A 9,800-nucleotide genomic window follows, 5' to 3' on the forward strand; every position below is an offset into this window, starting at 1 on the left:
ATAGGATAAGGCCAACCTAGTAACCCAATGACCCCCGCAAATCCTGCTAGAAGGTGTGGACCCTAGAGTCATGCTAGATAAGTATAGAGCAAGAGCAAATGGAATATGAAGGAAAACCTCCGTCTGAGTAAGGCACCTTATATAGAAGAGGTCACTTGAGGGAACCTTGTCACACTCCTGTCTGTGATAAATGGTGGAACCGACCAATCGGTGAACCAACCGATAGATAGGAGAATGTAATGCACTCTCCTTGGCCGTCCTAGAGACATAAGTCCCACGAGCATGGGCTCAAACCTGCATGTAGCTATACTCCTGTGGTGGAGCAGTATACAACTATCAAGGTAAGCATAAAAATGAGGGCTTAGAGTCTCCTCAGTAGTGTAGATCCCTAGACGCCTCCCCAGCTGGATCAGGTTGCAGGAGCGGGATATGCCTCCCAGGCAAAAAGTAAAAGCTTATGGATTAGCCCATCGCATCAACTGCCTATCGAAGTGGACTGTCAAAAAGAACTCTCAGCAAAGCTCCTTGTAGATCGCCTCCCAAACTCCAATAACTTATTGCCACTCGTGACAGACGAAAAGCTCAAGACCGCTATCATCCTACAAGACACGGGTAAGAAACAACATCAGTCGAGCCATCAGCCTAGTATCGTCCGCCACCCTCCAAGAAACAGCCTGGGGAATACGAATCTTCTTGGACAGAAGAGAAATAAGGCGAGAGACGAAAGTTCTCTAATCAAGAAGATCATCGGGGAACTCTAGGAAATGATGTGAAGGCTAGTTTGGAGGTAACTGACCCGCAACTTATCGACCTCGTCTAGTCATACCTATAGGAAATTAGGCCAAAATGGTTAGGAATAAGTTAAAAGAGACAAAAAAATGCATTAGGAAGTTGAAATGGATCGGACGCGCCAGATGCGCGCTATGTGCGAGTGCACATGCATCAGTGCGGCGTGCCTCAAGAACACGAAGAACAACAATCATGACAACCTGTTGTTCTGTCCAATTTTCAACTTAAAAATGTGTGACAACCCGATATTTCGAGGCAATATGATGGAACGCAAGTCAAATTTATGTCAAAAATTAACTTTCCTAAAACCTTATTTGGGTTAAATAAAGTATTAGGAATCGTATCAAGGTTTTCATACATATAAAGAACCCAAAAATCCGAGTTATAACGAAGAAGTTATGACCAACCGAAGATTCTCGGCAAAACCGGCAATACTGATAGACGTAAAATGCGAAGTTTCACTACAATAGTTTTTGGCCTTAGGTATCTAAATGAAAGTTTTAGATATCATCAAACCGTAAACGTACATAAAAAGAATGTCCAAATCTGACTTCGTATGAGGAAGTTGTGATTTTTCTAAGTTACAGATATAACAGTAGACAGCTAAAAACTCAAAATAGAGATCGAGAGACTTTTAGCCGACACAATCTAAATGAGAATCGAAGGGCTCAACAATACTAGCACAACGGTAAAAAGTCTGACGAAAACGGACATCGGATGAAGAAGTCATGGAACTTCAACGGACTTTTCCTGTCCCGACCTATTAAAAATATAATATTAAAAATAAAGTCAAAACTAGCCGACGGAGTCTAAACGAAAGTTGTAGATCGTAGTCTCACCTTCGCGTGGATATAAAGAACGTCGAAAACGGAATTCGTATGAGAAGGATATGAAATTTTGAATTTTGCTAATTAATTAAAATATAAATTTAATTAAAATCCGATATTATCCGAAGGAGGAGTCATCGGACCAATCCAGGTTACGCCCCGCGTCCCTCGTACGCCCAGCGTACTCGGATGCTAGGCTCTGGTTCGTCCACGTCGCTCTGATGTTTCGACCGAGGATGCGCTCATGCATGACGCATGAGTACGCAGCGCGTACTCTCGTACGCCCCGCGTAACGAGGTCCTCCAACCCCTATATAAAGGGTACAAGGGTGTCGGCCATATTTGCTAATTTCCTTCCTTTCTCGCGTCGAAGCTCTGTGTTTCAACCCTCGGAGTCATCCCAAAGGCCCGGTTTTCATATTCAAGGTGGGAAGAAAGTTCTACACTCCCGAGACTCCCGAGATTTCCCGAGAATCTCGAGAGATCCGCTTTCTCGATTAGAAGTTCTGCTCGGTTTTCGTCACGCTTTCTTCAATCAATCAAGTGAGTTCATACCCCTATAAACTACACTTTTAAATGTTTTATAAATACTTTTATATGCTTTTAAGGGGGGAATACAAGTTCAATACTCGATTATTGTCGTGTGTTATATAATGAAGTTCATTATACGCTTTTCATCAACGGAATCATATGTAATTTATAACAATTATAGGGAAACTTTCGTATGAAAAATATATCACGATAACATCATAACTTTTGAAATGAAAAGTGTTGTTATTTATATAAATCAAACACTCTGCTTATACTGTATGTATATGTGTCCATCTTTGGTACTACAAACATACGATTATTTTGGCATGAAAAACATCAATATTTTGGGATACTTGTTGTTAATAAATCAATCATATGAGATTTATAACTAGTATACAAATGGATTTAGTACAAGTTTAGCAGTTTTACTAAACATATTACTTCAAATGACTTTCATAAACGTTTTTACATGATTAAAGCTCTTTATCAAACTATCTTACACACTGTAAGCTTCCTTTCAAACTCGGTTACAAAGGTGTTTCCAAACAGTGGTTTTTCGTGTACTTAAACTGTCTTATCAAACAAAATACTTTCAATCGTTTTATAAACTGACATCAAGTCACAAATTCTTTATTAGACTTTTCAACGGTTTTACAAAACTTCTTTATGCTTTTATATTATAAATTGCATGCCTCTCTATATATAGTTATATAAGAGATGTTTAAAAGACTTAGGAAGGCTATCCACCCTATTTCCTTTTCCTCGATTTGGATGTGGTCTGGTGGGATATCGGGTACCCGTCCGAAGGTCGTTTAAATATTAGTAATATATCATGTGTACATATATAGTCATAAATGTTCCATCAGTTAATTCTGTTCTGACGCTCTTGGGTAGCAAGGGTGTATAAATCTACTTGGACACTCATCAATTACATTCTAGTAAACTATTATAGGAATAGTTTAGGGGATACAAAACTTTATTCCTATTACAAGAAATTACACCAGAGTCAGTTCATTCATGAGTCTAGACTACCTGCTATATGAAGGGATACTCTTACAGAGATTCCTCTTACATGGATATATTTATAGGGACACTCTTACATAGATACGCTTACATGAGTACGTTTACATGAATACTCTTACATGAATACTTATACATGAATACTTTTACATAGACATTATATGGCAAATTACTATTACATATTATATGTCTAGATACTGTTATATAGTTCTCCTTTCTATCTTTACCTTATGATACAAACACATCATCGACGAGATAGATTAGACTTTATATCCTAGTGCCAAAGGATACTTTACGGGATTAACCATTCCTAGAATCTCTATTAGCTACAGAGGTAAATGCATATCCACGGATGTCTTCTGTTGATACCATTACATGTATACTTTAAGGGATTAACTATTCCTACACCCAGCTGTTAGCAACAGAGGTAAATGTACATCTACGGATGTCTAAAGTTAACACTGTTAGTTATCCTAGTATAAAGGGATAATACGTAAGTTAGTTATCCTAGTATAAAAGGATAATACGTAAGTTAGTTATATTATTACCATTATCTGGTGATTCATCCACATAACCAATGAGGTGAATCGTATTTGAGTATCGTAGTACCAAAGGATACAATTTCTTATATTAATAATATTGTCAAACAGTCGGGTCATGGTAGAAGACTACTTTCAAAACAACTAGGTCTTGGTAGAAGATTTCATCTATACTAATAGGAATCATAGGGATTTCTAGGGTTTACCAAACGGTTTCGATTACTTACAAACATTTCCACACTTATACGAACTTTCTTTCAGAACAATATCAAGTATTTCATTACAAGTTTTACAAATCAAAAACACATTAATACTTATGAATTCACCAGCTTTTTGGCTGATACTCGCTTTCAAAATAACTTGTATTCTCAGGTCGCAAATAGACAGGTACGACGACCAGGTTTTGTGAAGACGGAGCAATCCAGACTCGTCTTATTTTCTTATTATTCATTTTATTGTTGTATATTATGAAAGAACACACATGTACTTGAAACTTATACTATTAATGCAATGGATGATGTTGTTGCTTGTTTACTACTTTAGATTGTTGTGATACATTACATGACGTCCTCCGCCCCAGAACATTTCCGCCGTTCTCGGTTTTGGGGTGTGACAGATTGGTATCAGAGCATTGTTTATAGTGAATTGAGTATATCAACCCATAAAAGATATACTAATTATAAATACATTAGGATTAAAAATACTCTGACTTAGAGTTTATACTTTTAAATAATAAAATATTTAATTAAGTATACGTGCCTGCATTCATACTAAAATCAGTGTCACAATGACAAGAACAAAAGTATTAAGATTGTTGAATATCACAAGTAAGCTTGGGGATGTATGGTCAGTCATGGGAATGGCATAGCTTGATCAACTATGCTGGTCCGAGGAGTGATTAGCATATGCCTAAGAATGGTTGTGATGTGGCAACAAGTCTAAAAACTTACCAACACTACCACAATGAGAACAGTATAACAGAACCTAAGTCTAAAATACTATAGGAGTGTTTTGTGTTACCATAATTACTTACTTGAGAACTAAAAAGGATCTTCAGTACTAAGTTGATAGTTGCTAAGTGGATACGCTAAGGCTATATGTAACTATGATGTTATAGACTTAGAATCGGTGAAGTTTTGCTTTGCCCTTATTGCTTGTGAATTTGGAGTTAAGGTCACTTATTCAAAAGCCTATCCTGTGTTGATTACATATGACTGGTATGCACTTTACAAATAGCGATGTAACTAATGAAGATTCTCTAATAATTATCTAGATAGTTCGTCTAATAATTATTTCCTTACCCTAATTATCGCGTAGATAACATGCCTGGACTCCATCCCCACAACAACTCGTACTCCCCGAACAAAAAGGCAGTGTTGGATGGTTCAGAGAAGAACCACAAAATGATCATCCACTCCCTTTTTAATGATCACCATGCTGAAGACCTTTCGGATGATGATAACTCCGAACTCGAGGATGAGTATCTACCCCCAGTAGCTCCCAATTCAAACCCTAACCCTCGTCCAACTCTTCATGGCCCAACGCCTCCTTGGGTAGAACGCTTGGAAACATGGAGCGAAGAGCAAGATCAACCTTGTAACAACCCGAAATTTCCGTATCATTTATTGTAACTCTTTCGTAGTACCATTCGCGCAACCAATCGTCATTTCCAAATTCGATTTCCGATCTTCCGTTTAATTAAGTCATTAACTTGTACGTATTTAAAATGAATTAATGGGTGTCTTAATACAATTAGAAATCATTTTAACACCCAACTTTAGTGATCGGAATATTTCTAGAAATCACCGTATCGGTTTACGGCAACTCAATCGGGTACGACCAAAAGCCTCGTCTAACACCGGTATCGGGTAGAATTCCACCGTGTCCAAAACTTAAACACTATATAAACGTGTTTAAGCCTCCATTTGAAGCCTTTGGTCAATTTCTCATTTAACTCTCACAACCTCTCTCCTCATCCCAAAATCAAGGTCCAAAACAAAGATTTAAGGCTTGAAATCAAAGAGGTAACACCCCTAACTTGTTATTCAACCTCTTTAGCCTTCAAATTGATGTTTAATTTGTGTTTTGGGACCAAGAACATGAGTTTACGGCCAAGGAACAAGCTTGGGCCGTAAACTCCTAAAGATGGGGTTTTTAAGCCGTAAAACCCCTCCTAAGCAATGTTGTACATTAGATATGGCTTAATGACTTAATGAAAAGGACTTATAACACTTTAAACATTGATTTTGAGGGACAAAAGTGAGTTTACTGCCAAGACATATTCTTGGGCCGTAAACTCATGTTCATGGGGTTTTTGAGCCAAATAACCCTTCCAAATCATAGTTGGGACTTAGATATGACCTTAAGGCTTGCTAAACTAGACTTGGAGCACCTTAAACATGATTTTTGGGGGGACAAAAGTGAGTTTACGGCCAAGTCATATTCTTGGGCCGTAAACTCCACTTAAAAGGGGATTTAATGCCTTAAAACATGTCCAAATGCCTTGAAACTCAACCAATGACCTTGTAGTAAAATCTAGATGCATCTAAAAATAGTTTAAAGGTTTGAAACATATCAAAAATGTCATTTATAGGAGTTTACGGCCTAGGAACACACCCTTGGCCGTAAACTCATAAAACCATGTTAATAATGCATCAAATACACTCAAATGGCTTGTATAAATTTCTAGAATCACATGTGATTGTTTTAAGCATCAAAACTAACTTTTTCATGGGTATAAGAGAGTTTACGGCCTTAGAACATACCTCTAGGCCGTAAACTCCAAAAAGTGTGTTAAATCATGTTCTAAATTCATAACAAGGCTTGGAAAATTAACTAGAATCACATGTGATTGTCCTTTGTAGCTCAAATCAATTTTCCTTGGCCATAGGTGAGTTTACGACCGTAAACTCTTATGGGGTGGCCGTAAACTCCCATTTAAGTGTTAAAATTTCATACAATCAATTCCAAAGCATTTTAGAAATCCATTCCAACAATCCCCATGTCCATTTAAGCCATTTAAACACTCAAAACCACACCAACATGAGTTTACGGTCGTAAACTCATGTGTGAGTGTGTTATGTGGCTGTAAACTCTTTAAAATGTTTACACTTGGGGAGTAAACTCAAATCCCAAGTCCCTAGTACCATTACACGTCCGAAGATGTCACCCGGGTCACTCCAAACGCTCGTTTTGAGGTGTTTAACCTCATTGGAGTGTAATGTTCCATATGATTAGTGAATGTATCCCTAATTGTATATATATGGACATTATTTCATTCTACATAGGGACATCGCGAGTAATCAAACCCCGAACCAACGTCTAGTATTCAAAACCGACACGTTTCCGAGTCCGATGAGTTCATACCCCTACCCTTTTTCACTGTTTTCACTGTTTTCAGGGGGGAACACAAGCAAAGTACAAGGGAATTCTTGTACTCAAAACATGTTTTCAATTGTGTGTTTCATATTTCATATGCTTTTATAACTGATTACCACAACTGATAATCATTTGAACATGCAGATCACGTAACATATATTTGTGAAATAGGTCTTTAAACTGTTATGTTTTACATGTATTTCACAAATGGTTTTTTGCAAAATTATCAGTTAAAAGCATGACATTAGACATTTGAACATAATACATGTACACTGTTTTGTCCTCGATAACACTCCACACATATACGCGAGTGGAGGACTATTATATTATTACTAGTAAATTTGTTAATCCTGTATGATTGGAGACACGTCCTCGGAGAACACTCCACCGAGATACGCGAGTGGAGGACTACACCCATAACCAGAATCTCTGGTATTTAGAGAGCATGACTTGAGTGTATAGATCTATACGAGGCTGACTACCCCACACCTGGCTGCTAGCTACAGCCGAACCGAAATGGTTCAAGGGTGATGAAAGTCATAAGTATGTGGACTACTTATTGCCACAGGTATTAGTCTATTGTATGGTTATGGAACTCGCAATTAGGATAACAGAGATTTACTTATAGTAATAATGAACCACTTTACATCTTTTACATCCTTTACATCTTTCACATATTGTAACTAACATTCAGGAAAGTACGGGACTTTCCTGGGGAGAACATGAAACCTAATCACGTTTACATCTTTTACATCTCTAACATCGTTTACATTAGAAACCAACATGCAGGAAAGCATGGGACTTTTCTGGGTAACACTTACATAACTAGAAAGAGTAACAAACTGGATAACATTACATCCTTTACAATTGGTAACATACAATAAGGAAAGTATGGGACTTTCCTGGTAACACGTGATAAGTAAACATAACAGTTTAACAAGTCAGATAACCAACTATACATTTTCACATGAGTAGACATGTTTTCAGTGTACAAACTTACTATACTTTACATTTGTGAAACAATAACCAACTTTTGAGAAAATACGGGATTTTCTTGGTATACATAACATTTCAGAAACAGAAAGGAAACTCGAAACATTTTCACAAACAAAAACAGCTTATGAACTCACCAGCTTTATGTTGATTTTCAAATCGCCTGTGTTCTCAGGTCAGCGTTAGAACAGGTACCCGAAGATCCTTTTTGCTTGAAGACGGAGTACATGAAGATCCGTTTCATTTTGTTTATACATACTATGTATCACAACTGTACAAAATTTACTTTTGAAACAACTATAAAACTTTTCTTATGTAATGTAATGGCTGCTTTACTTTACTTACTATGTGCATTGGATTTGATACTCAATGTGGAGTCAACCCCGGGAATGTTTCCGCCTTCGGTTTTCGGGGTGTGACAAACCTATGTCGTTTAATGGATACCGAAGCTTCTACCACTCAAGTGAAGGAATCTCAGCAGATAGAGTCCTACAAATCATAATCCGTAGAGTTTCCCGAAATGTAATTCAGGGCAGGACGACTTTTCAACGTATCGAAGAGGTTAATGCCAATGCAAGAATGCATCCCATTCGCACCAATCACCTTGATCACCAGTGAGAGATCTGAGAGAAACCATGAGACCCTGCTGCAAGCACTAGCTGAAACCCGAGCCGAAGTCATAGAGCTCCAAGTACGCTAGAGGGTGTACGAGAGATACCTGCTTGATATGAAACGTCAACTAAAGGTTCACCATATGGGTGACCATTGCCAGTAGGAGATACCTTACTTCCTTCTTTGTTTTAAAGAACCATGTTCCTGTCTATGTGCTGTGTAGTACTTTCTATCTGACTACCTTGTACTGTAAGTGCTTTTAGTAAAGTCTTTATGTTGTCAAGGACTTTTCTACTCCGAATATGATGTATGACCTACAACAAGGTCAATTTCCCCAAACCTATTACATCTTAAGCATTAATGATATCAAAAGTCAGCTAACTCCTGTGTTACTCTTTGTTCAAATACCTTCATTATACTATCATTGGAGTCTATCTAAAACCCCACCTAATCAAGTTATTGGACTATGGTAATTTAACTCCGAAATCATTTTCAAGCCTCTTTTAAAGGTTGGATCATATTATCCACCAACCTATAATACCTCGGCTTGAACGATAAACGTTTAAAGACCATTCTACAAACATACTTCTACTCTGAATTAGGACTGCATCATAGGGATGTAGGTCAAACTATCATGAACATACTTCTAATCTGTACTAGGACTGCATCATAGAGATGTAGGTCAAAACTTCAAGAACATGCTTTTACTCTTTACTTAAGCGATCGAAGTACATCCAGGTTCAACCATTCTCACTCACAAATTCATTTTCTTTCCATGCAACAGAATCATGTCGCCGAAGAAAAATGATCAACCCATCAACCAAACACCAAGTCTTCAGATTGATGTAGCTACCTTTCAAGCTGCAGTCTCGGCTGCCGTGTCAGCTGTTCTGACGCACCTTAATGCTAACAACGCGAATGTTAGCGGGATTGTTAACAATAACTCCAATCCAAGTAACAATCAAATACCTCAACGGGAAACAAACTACCACGAAACCCCGAATCCCAAGCCCAAGAATAACAAACGAAAGTTCTGGGCTAAAGCTAAAGGAAAATCACCCTAAGGGGCGAGCAAAAGACAACAACATGTGGCAACCTTCGCAACCACGACA

This window comes from Lactuca saligna, chromosome 5 (genome assembly GCF_052625555.1).
Source record: "Lactuca saligna cultivar CGN05327 chromosome 5, ASM5262555v1, whole genome shotgun sequence".
Classification (NCBI taxonomy): domain Eukaryota; kingdom Viridiplantae; phylum Streptophyta; class Magnoliopsida; order Asterales; family Asteraceae; genus Lactuca; species Lactuca saligna.